An 18,062-nucleotide genomic window follows, 5' to 3' on the forward strand; every position below is an offset into this window, starting at 1 on the left:
ATTCCTGGCATCTGAACAGAAGGGAGAATGGGTAAGAAATGATGAAAAGGCGCTACCAACTATTGTTTTGAGCATCAAGGTTACTCAGATGAATTACATTAAAAAATGTAAAACATGGCAGAGGCTTGGAGCAAATTAGCAGGAGTGCACAAACCCGAAGGACCTATCCAGAAGACAAACCCAAAGGAATGGAAGACAACGAGGTTATGATCCAGTATTTAAATAAATTCCAATATATAATTGAAAGACTTGCTGATGTAGGTATTGAACTTCAAGATGAATTAATTGTGATTGTACTTTTTTCAAGTTTACCGAAATTATATAAGCCCTTCATAATTGCTATAGAAACTGGACATGATTTACCATCATTTCACGTGTTGAAATTGAAATTGCTTGAAGAAAGTGACCGCCGAAGAAATATAGAACAAGACGCCGAAGTGAGTGGACAACAAGCGTACGCAGCACGTTCTAAAAAAACAAATAACTGGAACAGTAAGGAAACAAAAGAAAAGAGAACAATTAGTGGAAAATGCTACAATTGTGGTTTTAAGGGTCATTATGCGAAAGACTGCCGAGATAAGAAGTCTATTGATCAAAGGACATGTGCTTTAATTGCAGCGGCAAAGGAGTTTAAACACAATATGTTGTGGCACTATCGATATGGCCATCAAAACTTGAATGATTTGGGAGATAAAGAAGCTAAAGAAAATAGTTGCAGGACATGTTTGGTAAGTAAGATTCATGTCTTGCCATTTAAATTATACCCGAAAAAATTCTCGTGTTTCAACAGATCTTATTAACCGTCTTCTTCTGAGCTCTGACCCTTTTATAATATATCGTTACCAAACAATAAAAAATCTATATTACTAAAACCTGTATTTGATTTACTTGAATAACACTGAAATTTATAAATATCCATTAATAACTTTGATTTAATTTTATATGAAATTGTTATTTTATTTTGTTTACAAAAAAATTGAAAATAATAAAATTTGGAATTGATTTGTATACAAAATACTTCTGTTTTTGGAGGTACCTTTACAGGGGGACTCCAAATATTTTTCAGTAAGATTATTCTTTAACTCTGTTAAATCACTCAAATGATTTTTTAATATTATTTAAATTTGATTTGTTGCTCAAAGAGCATTTTTGAAAACATAACATTATTTAAATTAATTATTTTCAGTACTTAATATTTTAACGCTACAAGAGCCACCTTAATGCCATTTTTTCTGTTTTCCCTTTTCTATTATTTACTTTGAATTCGCCCTAAAGAGAATCCATCATAACTAGCATTGTTATTGTAAATATGGATGAGCAGTCAGACGATCAAGTGATAGGCAGAGAACGCACATACGTACAAACATACATACATACGTTGAGTGCATCATCTCTGTTTATGTTATTGCTCTGCCTCTGCTGATCTCTCTGCTGCTATTCAATGCAAAAAATATTGTCCCGCTATTCCTTTGGTTTGTTAAACCAGAATAGAAAAGAAATAAAACATTCTTATTTGAAACAACTAAAGAGTGAAGAAGTGTTTTAATTTGGTGACGGGCTAGAGGCAAACAAAAAAGTAAAAAATATCCCAACACAGTGGTTGAGTAAAAATTGCAAATTAATTTTGGAGAAATTAAATTTGATTGTCTTGATGGAACAAATTGCATAAATATTAAGCAAAAAGTGGAACTAAAGGAAGACGAGAATTTTGGCGTGTCTCAACAGAGAAACAACATATTTGGATAAATTGCTCTTCCAGGAGAAAGAACTTGCTCAGGGAATTCTACTTGCTGTTGGATAACCGTGGTCAGATTAAAGGTGGAGAGGTGTATTAAAACACTTTTGTCGTAAGTGGCCCTATAGACAACACAATTGCCCAGAGTAAGTCAATTTACATACTCAAGTCGAACCCTTGAGTTAGGAGTGTGTTTAATTACATATGAAACATATTCCGGGGTTGTCAAAATAGGCAATCCTCAAACATTGGCGACCGTGACAGGACACTTGTGTCTTTTTAACCTACAATTTTTGCTCCATATTACCCAAGTGCATTTGGATTTTGTTTGCCCGCCTTTTTACTGTCAGCCATTACTCCGTCATTTTGCGAAAGAATCGAAGCCATTTTTATAAGCGATAAGGAATATTGCTGAATTGAAAATTTAGAGTGAGACAGCATTCTCGCGTACTTTTCAGCTAATTTTTTGCTGCAATTTCTAAAACTATCGTATTGCTTCTTTCTCAGAGGGAAATTGTTGCTCAAGTGGCTGAACCTGAAAATTAGACTGAGACGGCATTCTCATATACCGGCTTCTCTTTCTTGCGCAACATAATCCTATCATCGGTAACCAACGGAAAACATTTTTACACAAATTTATAATAAATTATAATTCCAAATGACTGATGAACAAGTCCAGGGTTCCCAAAGGGACACAACCCTTGAGGAATTGAAACAACAACGTGGCTCGTCAAAGGGGAGTATGACCCGAATTAAAAATATAATTGAATCCAACACTTCATTGTCTCATACAGAACTTGAGTGTCGTTTGGGAATTGTAGAATCCCACTACAAGCAAGCTTCTTACTACCAAAGCCAGATAGAAAGATTGTCCCCCAGAGATAATGGAAGAGCCGAAATTGAGGAACTATATGTTTCAATTAAAACTAAAATTCTTACTCAAATTGGGCAAGGTAGACGTCCTAGTATAGCTGATCAATCTTTTGTGTTGCCTCATGTCCCATCAAATAGATTACCCAGCTTAAAATTACCCAAGTTTGATGGGAAATATCTGGAATATAAGAACTTTATAAATACGTTTAACAATTTGGTCCACAATGACCCAAATATTTCTACTTCGGAAAAATTCAACCACTTACTCTCGTGTCTTAGTGGGGAAGCGCTTGCAACCATAAAGGCATTCCAAGTCACTGATGAAAATTACTCTAGTGCCCTTAAAAGATTGAAGGAACGGTACGATAATGACACACTAATCTTTCTTGAAAATGTGACATCAATGTTTGAACTTCCGAAGTCCAATAAACCTGTTCCAAAGCAATTGAGAAATATTGTGGATACAATTTCTGCTCTCTATAGCTCTTTGAAATCGCTTGGCTCCTTTGAACAAATTTGTGATGCCTTCATAATTTATCTCGCAATGAGCAAGGTTGATTCTGAAACCAAACAACGATGGGATGAATACATCGATTACTCTAAATTACCCTCTTGGACTGAATGTTGCTCCATGTTGGACAAGCGTTGTCAGCAATTGGACGCACAGTGCCGACGGTCTTCAAAACAGCATAGCCCTACCATAACAACAAATTACTCACATAGTAATAATCAAAAACAACATTCATTCGTAAAAAAAATGTGGCTCAAGATTTTGTGTGCAGTCATTGCTCCAAATCGGGTCATATGATATCAACTTGTCAGCGGTTCATCGTTCTTACTCCTAATCAACGAATTGAACAAGCTAAACAACAAAAACTTTGCCTCAACTGTTTATCAAAAGGGCATGGTTACATACAATGCCCCTCAAAATATTCATGCAGATTTTGTAAACAACGTCATCACTCGCTTCTTCATAAGCAATTAGAACCAACCTGTCCCCAGAAAGAAGAAGAAACGTCATCATCATCTGCTGCTACACATAGCACCTTTCAAAACAAACCCAGTCCCCAAATGAGTGCTGTTATTCTTGCTACTGCATTAGTATTGGTTCGTGACTCAGAGGGAAAATATCAACTGGGCCGTGCTCTGCTTGACTCTTGCTCTCAAGTTAACTTCATAAGTGAGACATTATGCAAATCTCTTAATCTCAAGAAATGCACAAATTCAACAGATGTCTCTGGAGTTGGCTCTTCGAAGTTGAGAGTCACCCATAAAACACAAACGACAATAAGATCTCGTCTTAATAACTTCAATATGTCATTAGAGTTCCTGGTTTCTCGCAATATAACTGGTTATCACCCTGATGAGAATCTTTCCGTTAATGATTTCAATTTGCCCTCCAACATAGAGCTAGCTGATCCAGAATTTCATCGTCGACGAGGAATCGATATTTTACTCGGAGCAGAATCATTCTTTTCGCTCTTATCCGTTGGCCAAATTAAACTTGGAGAAAATTTGCCCACTTTACAAAAAACTCTCTTGGGATGGATTGTCTCTGGAAAGTATACAAGTCAAACGGCAATATCATCACAAAGGTCTACTTACTCCATTGTACAACACAAAGATATTTTCCAAGAGATAAATAAAAATATTGAAATGCTATGGAAAATTGACGTCGTTGAAAGTAAATGCCAGAATATGTCCCGAGAACAAAAAGTATGTGAAGACCATTTTGTGAAAAATGTATCAGTTCAATCGGATGGACGCTTAATGGTGAGATTGCCCTTTAAAGGTGACCCAAATGTGCTTGGCGATTCACGAGATATTGCACTGCGTCGTTTCTTTTCCATAGAGAGAAAGTTGAACAAAAACCCTGAATTAAAAGAAGATTACTCAAAATTTCTTAAAGAATATGAGGAATTGGGCCATATGTCTCAGGTGTACGACACTAATATTTCAGTTCCCAACTATTACATACCACATCACTGTGTTCTTCGCCCCAGCAGTGTGTCGACCAAGTTGCGTGTTGTTTTCGACGCATCATGTTGAACCTCTTCACAAACATCCCTGAATGAAATTATGATGGTGGGTCCAACAATCCAGAACAATTTATTAATTACTCTGCTTCGTTTCAGGTGTCATCGTTACGGAATGACAGCTGATATCGTCAAAATGTATCGCCAGGTTTTGGTTCACCCTGAGGATAGACAACTTCAGCTTATACTGTGGAGAGATGACTCCACCAAACCGATAAAAACATTTGCCCTCAACACCGTTACATACGGGACAGCTTCGGCACCATATCTCGCAATTCGAAGTCTACATTATGCCGCAGAACGTTTTCCCAACCCATACGAAGTAGGAAAAGACATAATAATGAATGATTTTTATGTCGACGATATGGTTACTGGAGCGGATGACCTTGTATCTTTAAAACGCATTAAGAAAGAAGTCACCGAAATTTTATCTTACTCGAAATTTTCACTCTCAAAATGGCATAGCAATTACCCAGGTTATGTCTCAAGTGAAGATGAAGTAAAGGAAATGAAGCTAAATGATGACGTCACAAGTACTTTGGGTATGACATGGCACTCAGATAATGACACATTCCACTTTGAGTTTCGCCCATCCAAAACGTATGCACATAATACGAAAAGAAACATTCTTTCCCTGACGTCGACGCTCTTTGACCCAATGGGTTTAATAAGCCCTCTCATCATCAGGTCAAAAATATTGCTCCAACATCTTTGGATCATAAAATGTGATTGGGATGAATCAGTTCCTCAAGAAATTGAATCAGTGTGGGAATCCATCATGGCTGATTACAATAATTTGTCTCAAATAAAGATTCCTCGATACATTCGACTGCCAAATTCAACTAACATAGAGATCCATGGATTTGGAGATGCTTCAATAAAGGCATATGGTTGCTGTTTGTATCTTCGCTGCGAAGATTCTTTGGGAAACATATCAGTAAATTTAATCGCATCAAAGTCAAGGGTTGCGCCCTTGAAAACGAGAACATTGCCACGATTAGAGTTGTGTGCTGCTCATTTACTCGCAACCTTCTGGAGCCAATTAAAGCAATATTTTAACTTCCCGATCTCTCAAATCCACTTCTGGTCGGATTCTCAGATTACTCTTCATTGGATTAATTCCCACTCTTCAACCTTGTCTACTTTTGTGGGTAACAGAGTAGCTGAGGTTCAAGAAACTTGCCCTGATGTCCTATGGCAATATGTTCCTACTGAACTCAATCCCGCTGATTTAGTATCCAGAGGTTGTTCTGTTTCCGATATACTGGTTTCGCCTTGGTTCGTAGGCCCTTCCTTCCTTATGGGTCCATCTTTCAATTGGCCAAATTATTCTGGCCCAAGTCTAAGCGAAGCGGACATGCATATTGAAAGACGAAAAATTACATTGATAACAAAAAAGGAGGACTTACCCTATATCCTAAAAGCAGTCCATAAATTCAGTAACTATTTAAAATGTCTCAGAATATTCTCATATATATTTCGAATTCGTTCAAGGAAATCGCTCCACTTGCCCTCTATATCTCCAGATGAGTTGACACATTCTCTCCATAGGATAGTCCGGTGCATTCAACAACATTATTTTTCGGAGGAATTCCTTGAAATATCAAAGCATGGATTTGTCTCTGGTCAGCTGTCATCATTGGCTCCATTTATAGAAGATGTCTCTGGAGTGCAATTAATAAGAGTTGGAGGCCGATTATTAAACGCCGAGCTTACACCAGAGATGAAGTTTCCTTTGCTCCTGCCCAAAACCGATCCCTTCGTAAAAATCATGGTGATCTACATTCATCGCTCTAATTACCATGCTGGTCCACGAGCCTTAGTATCTTTGATTCAGCAGCAATTTTGGATTGTCAATTGTCGGTCTTTGGCCCGAAAGGTTGGTCATCAGTGCATACATTGCACAAGATACAAACCGAAATTACTCACTCAGGTAATGGGCAACTTACCCAAGGATCGAGTTACCGGTTTCCGCCCAATTGATGTTGTTGGAGTTGATTTTGCTGGTCCCATACCAACGTATCTCAGGATTCGTGGGAAAGCTCCATCAAAATCCTACATTGCTGTCTTTGTTTGTTTCGCATCAAAGGCAGTACACCTAGAAGCGGTATCCGACTTGTCCAGCGAGGCCTTCATAGCAGCATTAAAACGGTTTACTGGCCGCAGAGGTGTACCGTCAAGAATTTATTGCGATAACGCTACCAATTTTGTTGGAGCAGAGAGGAAATTGAGTGATTTTCATAAATTTTCCCACCTCGACAAAAATAAGGAAGCAATTGCTCATTATTCATCTGCGAAGTTCATAGAATTTTCCTTCATTCCTCCCAGAGCTCCTCATTTTGGTGGACTATGGGAAGCTGCTGTGAAATCAGCTAAAGGCCACTTGCTCAGAACGCTCCCTAGTGCTCGTCTTACATTTGAAGAGCTATGCACAGCCCTTGTTGAAATAGAGGCAATTTTAAATTCCCGTCCTATCTGCCAGATATCCACAGATCCCAACGACTTAGAAGCGCTTACTCCAGGGCATTTACTCATTGGTTGCCCGTTGCAGTGTATTCCAGAGAAGATAAAATATGACTCTGACTTTTCTCATCTACAACAGTGGCAACGAATCTCAGCCATAAAGTCTCATTTCTGGAGCAGGTGGCACACAGAATACTTGGCTCAGTTACAAAATCGTTATCGCTGGAAAAACCTACAACAAAATCTTCAAGTCAACGATATGGTGCTCATACACGAAGACGAAGAGCATTTTTGAAAACATAACATTATTTAAATTAATTATTTTCAGTACTTAATATTTTAACGCTACAAGAGCCACCTTAATGCCATTTTTTCTGTTTTCCCTTTTCTATTATTTACTTTGAATTCGCCCTAAAGAGAATCCATCATAACTAGCATTGTTATTGTAAATATGGATGAGCAGTCAGACGATCAAGTGATAGGCAGAGAACGCACATACGTACAAACATACATACATACGTTGAGTGCATCATCTCTGTTTATGTTATTGCTCTGCCTCTGCTGATCTCTCTGCTGCTATTCAATGCAAAAAATATTGTCCCGCTATTCCTTTGGTTTGTTAAACCAGAATAGAAAAGAAATAAAACATTCTTATTTGAAACAACTAAAGAGTGAAGAAGTGTTTTAATTTGGTGACGGGCTAGAGGCAAACAAAAAAGTAAAAAATATCCCAACACAGTGGTTGAGTAAAAATTGCAAATTAATTTTGGAGAAATTAAATTTGATTGTCTTGATGGAACAAATTGCATAAATATTAAGCAAAAAGTGGAACTAAAGGAAGACGAGAATTTTGGCGTGTCTCAACAGAGAAACAACATATTTGGATAAATTGCTCTTCCAGGAGAAAGAACTTGCTCAGGGAATTCTACTTGCTGTTGGATAACCGTGGTCAGATTAAAGGTGGAGAGGTGTATTAAAACACTTTTGTCGTAAGTGGCCCTATAGACAACACAATTGCCCAGAGTAAGTCAATTTACATACTCAAGTCGAACCCTTGAGTTAGGAGTGTGTTTAATTACATATGAAACATATTCCGGGGTTGTCAAAATAGGCAATCCTCAAACAAACTCTTTAGAACGTAAAATGTCAAATAACAGAACAATCTGGTGTGGAAATGTGACAAGAATTAGGAAGTAACTCTTATTCGGGAGGTACGTTGTAAGGGGACCATGCCAAAACATGCACCGACCATATCCATTCTGTCACATTTTTTTATTTTTATCCCATCAAGATGCCATAACCAAAGATTCATATTGATATCTGCATTGAAAGTATTATTGGCCGCTGTTCCCATACGACCTCGACCACTGTGCATTGGGAAGAAATTAATCACAACCTGAATGTCACTTTCCCAACCATTCTTGGAAGTTAAAAATATTTTTGTCTTTTTTTTTTTGTATATTATATTGTTACTTTTTGTGATGTACGCTTGCCTAAAATTCTGAGGCAATTAAGCGTTGTCGTCCGTCTGTCTGTCTATCCGCTTTCTGTAGTAATCCCGCTATCTTTCTAAAATTTTGAACACATGTTTATTTTGCCAGTAGACAGGTTAAGTTCGTAAATGGGGCATGTCGGTCCACGTTTTCGTATAGCTCCATATAACAGTATTTTCTCAATATTCGGTATTTTGAGGATTTCAGTGACATTATAGACCGGAAATGTTTCAAATTTCGTATGGAAGATATTAATGGGTACTACAACCTTGACAAAAAATTACCTGTGCAGGTCCACGTCTTCGTGTATCCCCTATATAGGGGCACCTCCCAATATTCAGTATTTTTATGATATTGCAGACATTATAGAACGGAAACGCAATGACAAAAAATTGTATGTGCAGGTTCATGTCTTCGTATAGCCAGCATATAAAATTTCAAATTTCGTATCGGAAGATATTAATGGGTACTACGACTAATGACAAAAAAATCACTTGTGCAGTTAAACGTCCTCGTGTAGCCCCTATATAGCGGTACCACCCAATATTCAGTATTTTTATGATATTGGACACATTATAGACCGGAATCGTTCGGCATTTAAAGTTCGTAATGGGTACTTAACCCAATGACAAAAAATTGTGTGTGCAGGTCACGTCTTTGCATAGCCAGCATATAACGATACCTCCGGATATTCGGTATTTTGATAGTGCACCAAACATCTCTCAAATGCACATTTCTGTTCATGGTTTGTTACATGGTTTATTTCCTCTTCAATTATTTTTTCTCTCAGTTCGCTCTTAACTTAATAATCTTACGTTTCCTCTACACTCTATTTGGAAAACGACGCTATGCTGTTGCTCGTTTTAAATTTTATCAGTTTGCCCTTTATCTACTCTTCTTTCGTTGGTAAAATAGGGAGATGATGCTAACGCAGCGTTCTCTTTTTATTTCTCAAGGTCAAGTTGATGTTTCATCATTCTTATGTTGAGTGCTCTTATGGATGTTTTGTTGCATCTTTCATACGTTTTTCTGACCCACGCCAATTGGCAAACGATGTTAAGCTGTTATTACTTTTCAATAGCTGTTTTAATGTTTGTAAATATTTTGCTTAGCATTGTGCTGGCTAGGACATATATCCATTTGTATAAGTTCAATACTTTGGTTATGATACATTAGAAAACACCAAAAAAAAAACGGATGCTTTCAAAAGTCGTCATTTGGAGCCGAAATTTTTATTTTTGTATTCATTTTGTAGCATTTTTTTGACATTTATATCTGTGCATTAATATTAATAATTTTTAATGTCTTTCAAAAGCTTGACACATACTGTATATGTTTGATACCTTCCGCCTTAACTTCCCAAGTCCAGTCAATCACGGATGCTGATTGACATCATTTCCTCGTCAACTTCCCTAGGAGGAGACCGTAGATGAGACCGTAGGAGACGGTGATTGTTGAGTTTGCTCTCCCTGCTTTACCTTTCTTTTATAGAAATATTTGTTAGTAGTCGTAATGGACAAATATCCTCGGCTATCACCGTGATAGCATGAACCTCGGCGTTCACTTGTCTGCTAGAACCGAAAGCGAAAACACACGGTCTCTGTCGCCACCCCAATTACTTAAGGTAGTTGAGTAAGAAAAGAAAGATTCCCTAATAAAACCAACCACAAACCACTGATTATCCGTCGTCGCGTTGATCATACATCGTTTATTTCGTTTTCTAATTCTTATTTCCAATATTTAAACTTTTATGGGAACTGAAAGACTGGTATAACAAAATCAGCATCCAACGATCTCTGTTGTTTCGCTCATTGCTTACTCAGCAATCACCTTACATCGATCCAACAATTGGATCTTTCAAAGGAGTTGTTGATGTTGTTTTATTCCACCTCACTTTAGTTTAAAATGAATTTGCATCGCCGCATTAATTGCAGCATACATCCACATTACTTTTTATTTGATTGTTTGGTTATTCGTTGTTTTCTCATCAACCCACCGTTTCGGTGTTGTTTTCCCCCTTCTCGTTTCAAAGGTGGAGCCCTTTAACGAGTGTTGCTTAGAAGTTACAATAACAACGCACTTGTAATAACAGTCCATCCATCTGTCGGTTACTATGCCTAAAATTGCAACAACACTTTATCATTCCACGTGGTCTTTTTAGCGTCTTTGAACAGTAAAAATAATAACAAATTGTTTTGATCTCCAACTCTCACTGTTGGATCGTGTGTGGATGCGTAGCTGCTTACGCATAGTCATTTCTCTGCGGACGTGGCTTGTCTTTTATTTCTCTTTGTGCGATATCCGTTTTGGCTCTCTCATTTAGTTGTGCTTTAATTTAATTCACCAAAGCTAATAATTTATAAGACTTTTGTGTTTTAGTATTTAGTATTTTATGGTTCAAATTGTTTTGATCTCCAACTCTCACTGTTGGATCGTGTGTGGATGCGTAGCTGCTTACGCATAGTCATTTCTCTGCGGACGTGGCTTGTGTTTTATTTCTCTTTGGGCGATATCCGTTTTTGGTTCTCTCATTTACTTGTGCATTAATTTAATTCACCAAAGCTAACAATTTGTAAGATTTTGTGTTTTAGTATTTAGTATTTTATGGTTCAAATTTCTGAAAAATCTAATACCTATTGAGAGAGCAGTCATTTTTCGAAATTCAATAATTTATCTTTGCCCAGCTTCCATTGATATATGTGTCTTTTATAATATTTGCTAAAAATGTCGAATCCACCCGCTTTTCTAGAGACACAGTTATTAAGAGTATTGCATATTTCGAACAAATCGACGAATTGAAATTTACTGTATTCAATCTTGTCCACCTATGATGAATGTTAAAATGCCTCACGACTGCACAGACTGATAGCATTGATGTCGATGAGGAAAATATAGTACAGCTTGCCTTGTATATGTTTTTTTGATAAAGAAACTTGTCAGTGTTGGAAGACTATTTAGCAGGGTATTAATAGACTATTTAGCAGGGTATTATCAGTTTGCAGAGGTTACCAACACTAAATTTAAAATTGTGGGAGCAAAGCATCAAATATAAGTCGTTGTTGCATTTCTGGTCAGACTTAGATGCTTTCCTCTCCGAAGGAATAACAACTTTGCAATGTATTCAACATATGCACATGAAATCACAAAGATTGTTCCTCCTAGTTCCTTGCCTAAATTGCTGTCATCAAAGAGTGTTTCACCTCATCGCTCCTACACTAGCTTGTAGGCATCCAAGCACATATAGCTTCATCATTAAAAATTCATTAGTACATGAGCCTCCTTCTCCTCGGTCTACTAAAATACTGCAAAGTATTTATTGCCCCATTTGTCTAACTAAAGTCATGTTTTTCGACTTTGCCCCCAGTTTTTAAAACTTTCGTTTGAAGAAAAAATCTCTATTGTGAAAAAGAATAAGTTTTGCATAAAGTATCTTTTCTCACAATATTTAACATACATTGTCGCAAATAAGTTGAGTTGTTGCAGGATCATGCTCATTTTTTGAGTTACCGACAAAAGTCGGTGAACTAAAAATGCATATAACTTCGGTAATTAACGAAATTTTTCGGTAAGCTGGCGACGAAATCAAAGTAGTCGTTAAGACCTACCAATGTTGTGAACTTTAACTTCTTTTCATATCAAAAATTTTGATTTTAAAGTTACCGAATATTGTCGGTAACTCAAATAATGACTTAGAGAATCCCACTACTGGTTTCCACCAATTTTAAATGTCGAAAAACTTCGCTGTTATGCAACACTGCATTTTGATTTCTAAAAAAGTCAAAAGTCGAGGTTCCAGTCCCCTCCGGCTTCTACGAAGGTAAAAAGTCAAGCTCCAAAGCCCTCAAAAACGCACCGATTCTCTGAAAAAAGTAATTCGAATAGCCAGTCTTCTAACACGATTCAGGATAATGTGATCTTGGGAACTGCACTAGTAAACATTGTTCATAATGGTAAATCGTATACAACTCGTGCAATTGTAGACCTTTTTCAAAGACATCAATTGCAAGTAAGAAACCGATACATAATTTGAAAACTCAGATTCCTAATTTAGATTTAGCAGATTCTTTTAATAATAGCTCAATAGACTTGCTTTTTGGCGCTGATCAGATTGTAGAAGCTGAACCACATAAAATAGTTTTACATTCGGTCCTGGTCCAAAAGTCTATTTTCTGGTATATTCTCACAGGTTCGTTTTCTCTCACTACAATCACCTAATCTCGCACAAAAGGTTTAAAATGGATCAATCGTATCTTTTAAAATCGAAATTCGTTGAAACAAGCACTTGCGCTAAATATTGAAGTGTAAATCGAATTTATCGGTATTTTGCCTAAGTTCAATACATATTGTAAAGGTTATAATTTGAAAATCCTCAACGCACTATCGGCCGGAATGTATAAGTTTGATACGTTCCACCTCATCTTCCCGAGTCCACCTAATCAGGGATGCTGATTGACACCACGAACATCTCCTCGGCGCATGTCAGCGGACGATGGTTGTTAAGTTTGCTCTCCTTGCTTTACCTCTCTCTTATTTGAATATCCTCTGTGATTGCAAGAACCTCGGCGTTCACTTCTCGTTTAGTAGTTGAAACGAAAACACTAAGTTCTCTGCGCCACCCCAAATTGCACAAGGTGATTTAATAATAACATTATTTTGAACTAAAACTAATCACTGTTGCGTTTTTATTTTGATTCTTTTTTCTCCCCACAACCCCTTGCGCCTAAACACATACATAAACAGTTATTTTAACATGGAAAAAGTAAGTCTTTTGCGTTGGTTCAAGGATAGAGCCGATTAAGTATGACCAGACTTCATTTATCACAAACACAAGAAGAAACACAAACGATTCCTCTAAGCATTTGGAAACTACTTTCTCCCTCCCACCCTAAGAAGACATTCCTACTATTGTCTACTGTCAATCGTCAGTGAGTTACTACTTAGTGGATCTAAAGAAGATAAAAAATACTGCATTATGCAAACAATTTCTTTGTATTTTTACAGATATCTTCTTTTATCATGTGTGCAGAAATTTTTTGCGACTTCCAAGGGAAAAAAGCGATAGTTTACTCTTATTCAAGAATTTAATACATATAAGTCTTATTCAATCTGAGGATTATATGACTTGTATGACTATTAGTGTTGGTAATAATACTTTCTACAATAGTATAAACCTGATACAAAACACACTTTGTATTTATTTTATTGTTATTATCATAGTTGTTTTGGAGTTTTTTTGTATAGTTATTAAAAATATATATTTTTTTGGATTGGTATTGAAAAATATTTTGAATTGTTTGGAAACTTTTTCTTGTTTCTAATTCATTTTTTTACATTGGTTGGAATTTTGAAGGCTTATAGAATAATCTGAGGAATTGTCTAAAGGAAAAGTTATTAAATATGACGTCGCCGTTTTTGGAGATTGAAAAACTAGATGAAAAAAAATTATGATTCCTGGCATCTGAACAGAAGGGAGAATGGGTAAGAAATGATGAAAAGGCGCTACCAACTATTGTTTTGAGCATCAAGGCTACTCAGATGAATTACATTAAAAAATGTAAAACATGGCAGAGGCTTGGAGCAAATTAGCAGGAGTGCACAAACCCGAAGGACCTATCCAGAAGACAAACCCAAAGGAATGGAAGACAACGAGGTTATGATCCAGTATTTAAATAAATTCCAATATATAATTGAAAGACTTGCTGATGTAGGTATTGAACTTCAAGATGAATTAATTGTGATTGTACTTTTGTCAAGTTTACCGAAATTATATAAGCCCTTCATAATTGCTATAGAAACTGGACATAATTTACCATCATTTCACGTGTTGAAATTGAAATTGCTTGAAGAAAGTGACCGCAGAAGAAATATAGAACAAGACGCCGAAGTGAGTGGACAACAAGCGTACGCAGCACGTTCTAAAAAAACAAATAACTGGAACAGTAAGGAAACAAAAGAAAAGAGAACAATTAGTGGAAAATGCTACAATTGTGGTTTTAAGGGTCATTATGCGAAAGACTGCCGAGATAAGAAGTCTATTGATCAAAGGACATGTGCTTTAATTGCAGCGGCAAAGGAGTTTAAACACAATATGTTGTGGCACTATCGATGTGGCCATCTAAATTCGAATGATTTGGGAGATAAAGAAGCTAAAGAAAATAGTTGCAGGACATGTTTGGTAAGTAAGATTCATGTCTTGCCTTTTCCAAAATCAACTGAAAAACGTTCCGAACATTTATTGGAGATAATTCATTCAGACGTCTGTGGCCCGATGAATATATCGTCACCTTTATCGACGATAAAACAAGAAATATATTCGTTTACTTTACGAAGATAAAATATGAAATATTTGAAAAATTTAAAATATTTAAACAGCAAGTTGAACGTCAAACAGAAGAAAAAAAAGCTTTCGATTCATATTTGCAGGAACAGGGCATTCTGCGTCAGTTAACAGTAACTTATACACCACAACTAAACGGCGTTGCCGAACGTGAAAATCCCACGTTAGTGGAGATTTCCCGATTAATGTTAGTCCATTCGAAACTGAACCAAAACCTGTGGGCAGAAGCTGTACTACAGCTGCGTATCTGCGGAATCGTGCTCCTACTAAAACCCTATCAAACAAAACTCCATATGAAGCTTGGTATGGCAGAAAGCCAAAAGTTTGTCATTTAAAGTTTTTGGTTCGTGTGCAGTCGCTTTAAATAAAAGGCCAAAAGTTTGACGCAAAAGGAAAACAATACGTTATGGTTGGCTATTCTCAAGTAGCGAAGGCATACAGATTGTATGATAAATAAAGCCACTGCATTATTGAGAGACGTGATGTAAGATTTGAAGAAAATATATTCGAGAATTTTGCTGAAAGTACCAACAGCAGAACAACGATTTTTTCATTTTTGTCAATGGTGAAAATCAAAATCATTCCCAAGTTTCGAATGAACACGTTTATGAAGATGCGGCAGAAGATGGGTTTACTACTGCTGAAGAAGGAGAAGATATTACATGTGACGAAGAAGAATCTGATGAAACACACAAACTAACGAGAACCAAATAGAAACAACGCAATCGAAGGAGGAGCTCGTTGTTTGTGAAATTCAGCCACAGGAGGAGAATTCGGAAAATATTTTTCTAGGGGAATCAAGAGAGGAGGAGGTCGTCCCAAAAAAATTAGTGATGGTGGTTTAAAACATATTAAAATAAAATTGAAATATGTCAAGAAAATATTTAAAGAATTTGGTCATTCAAGATCCGCAAACAAAAAGTTAATATGAACAAATAATTGGGGTTACTACAATCAGCACAACTCCTAATTAAATTAAATAAAATAATCAACAAAATAATGGCTATGGAAAGCGTGGCATATCAAAGCTTTTCGGAAATGGACGAGAGTTTTTAAAATTTTTATAAAAACCCACATTAAAACGAATACGTTGGAATACGAACAATTCGAGTGAAAGTAATATTTTTACAAAAATAGGCTGCAAAAGTACTGATTTGAAAATATATATCAATAAGTAAGTATTGAATGGAATTGCGTTTCATACGATTTAATATATGACTGCTAAAAGATTGCCGAACGTCTCTTTCTACTGTATTACAATTCAATCATTTTTACATGCACCTTGCACATTATTTGACGTAGATCTTCAAAATGGCGCAATAGTTTGTATTGTACCTAGAATGGTTGGTATAAAAACTTACATATATCGGTTCACGTTAACGGTACTCCCCCATAAAACGGTCCCGATATTTGGTATTTTAATGATTTTTGTCACATTTTTAAAGGATTTGTGTAAACATTATATTTTGTTCGTAATGAGTCCTAGCTCTGATGGCGGGATATTATAGATACAGGTTTCGTATAGCACCCATACAACGGTAGCTCTCGATATTCGGTATTTTCAGAGTTTATCCACATTTTTCCACATGACAACATTCGTCTACGATATTGTGCTTATTACATTTCCTTCGGCATTTTGACAATTTAAGCCACATTTTCTAACGTGTTTGTGTAAACTTTGGTGCTTGTACTTCATAATGGGCTTGCAACTGTTATCAAAGTTTCGAACTTCTAGGAGTATAAGGTAAATTCAAGAACATTTGTGACATGGAACATTAAATTCATTTTAGAGTGCTCACACAATTAGGTCACTGGGACAAAAATGTCATTAACGTATTTTTTAGAAATCCAAGCGTTCTTGTGTTTAGTATTTCGTTGGGAATCCTTTTCGTAATATGACCTCTGCACATTTCTTACCCATAGAACTCACTAAAACGGAGCATTGAGCAGGGGTGATGGCGTACCATTCGTTCTTTATGATTTCCCACAAGCATGCTTTGTTTGCAGGTTTTCTAGCTGCAACCGATCGTTTTATGATGCCCCAAAGATTTTCAATTGGGCTTAGATCAGGGCTCTGGGCGGGCCACTCCAGGGCTTTAACATTATTGGCAGCAATCCAGTCCTTAACGACTCGTGAACAGTGTTTCGGGTCGTTATCCTGTTGGAATATGTAGGCTAAGGGTAAATTGTCGGAATAATCGCCATTTAAATGTTCCTCTAGGATATTTCGGTACATAACTTTAGTCATCTTTCCTTCAATTTGGACAATTGGGCCCACGCCGGATGCCGTGAAACATCTCCATACCATTACAGCATTGAGCAGGGGTGATGGCGTACCATTCGTTCTTTATGATTTCCCACAAGCATGCTTTGTTTGCAGGTTTTCTAGCTGCAACCGATCGTTTTATGATGCCCCAAAGATTTTCAATTGGGCTTAGATCAGGGCTCTGGGCGGGCCACTCCAGGGCTTTAACATTATTGGCAGCAATCCAGTCCTTAACGACTCGTGAACAGTGTTTCGGGTCGTTATCCTGTTGGAATATGTATGCTAAGGGTAAATTGTCGGAATAATCGCCATTTAAATGTTCCTCTAGGATATTTCGGTACATAACTTTAGTCATCTTTCCTTCAATTTGGACAATTGGGCCCACGCCGGATGCCGTGAAACATCTCCATACCATTACAGATGAGCCCCATGCTTAAAAGTTTTCTTTGTGTATCTGGGGTTTAAATTCTGTAGTGGAGGACGTCTAACATAGGGTCTACCATCATTACCAAATACATTAAATTTGGATTCATCGCTCCAAACAATTAAATTCCAGAATCTGGGACATTTATGTAGGTGTTGCTTTGCAAAGTGCAGTCATTTCTGGATATTCTTTTTTGACACGCTTGAATTGCATCGTGCAATTCTCCCATTTAATAACGTCAGACAGTCTGTGCAGATATTACCACCCCATAATGTTCATCCATTTGTGCCCTGATCTCTGTAGATGTTAAAAATGGATCGGCTTTACTTAACTTCACCAATAGCCTGTAGTCAGCTGGAGTTGTTTTTCTAGGCTTGCAACGCGGTAAACTTTTAAAAGTGCCGTTCTTTTTGAAGTAATGGATTGCGTTATTTA

At 36.8% G+C, this 18,062-nt stretch overlaps 1 protein-coding gene across 5 annotated transcripts in view; it reads right to left on the reverse strand.

Moving 5' to 3' along the window:
• The window catches only part of LOC101888195 (cyclin-dependent kinase 5 activator 1), a 210,432-nt gene that overhangs the window by 156,590 nt on the left and 35,780 nt on the right, over positions 1-18,062 (reverse strand). The gene's annotated exons all lie outside the window — the stretch shown is intronic.

Source organism: Musca domestica, unplaced genomic scaffold (genome assembly GCF_030504385.1).
Source record: "Musca domestica strain aabys unplaced genomic scaffold, Musca_domestica.polishedcontigs.V.1.1 91, whole genome shotgun sequence".
Lineage (NCBI taxonomy): Eukaryota > Metazoa > Arthropoda > Insecta > Diptera > Muscidae > Musca > Musca domestica.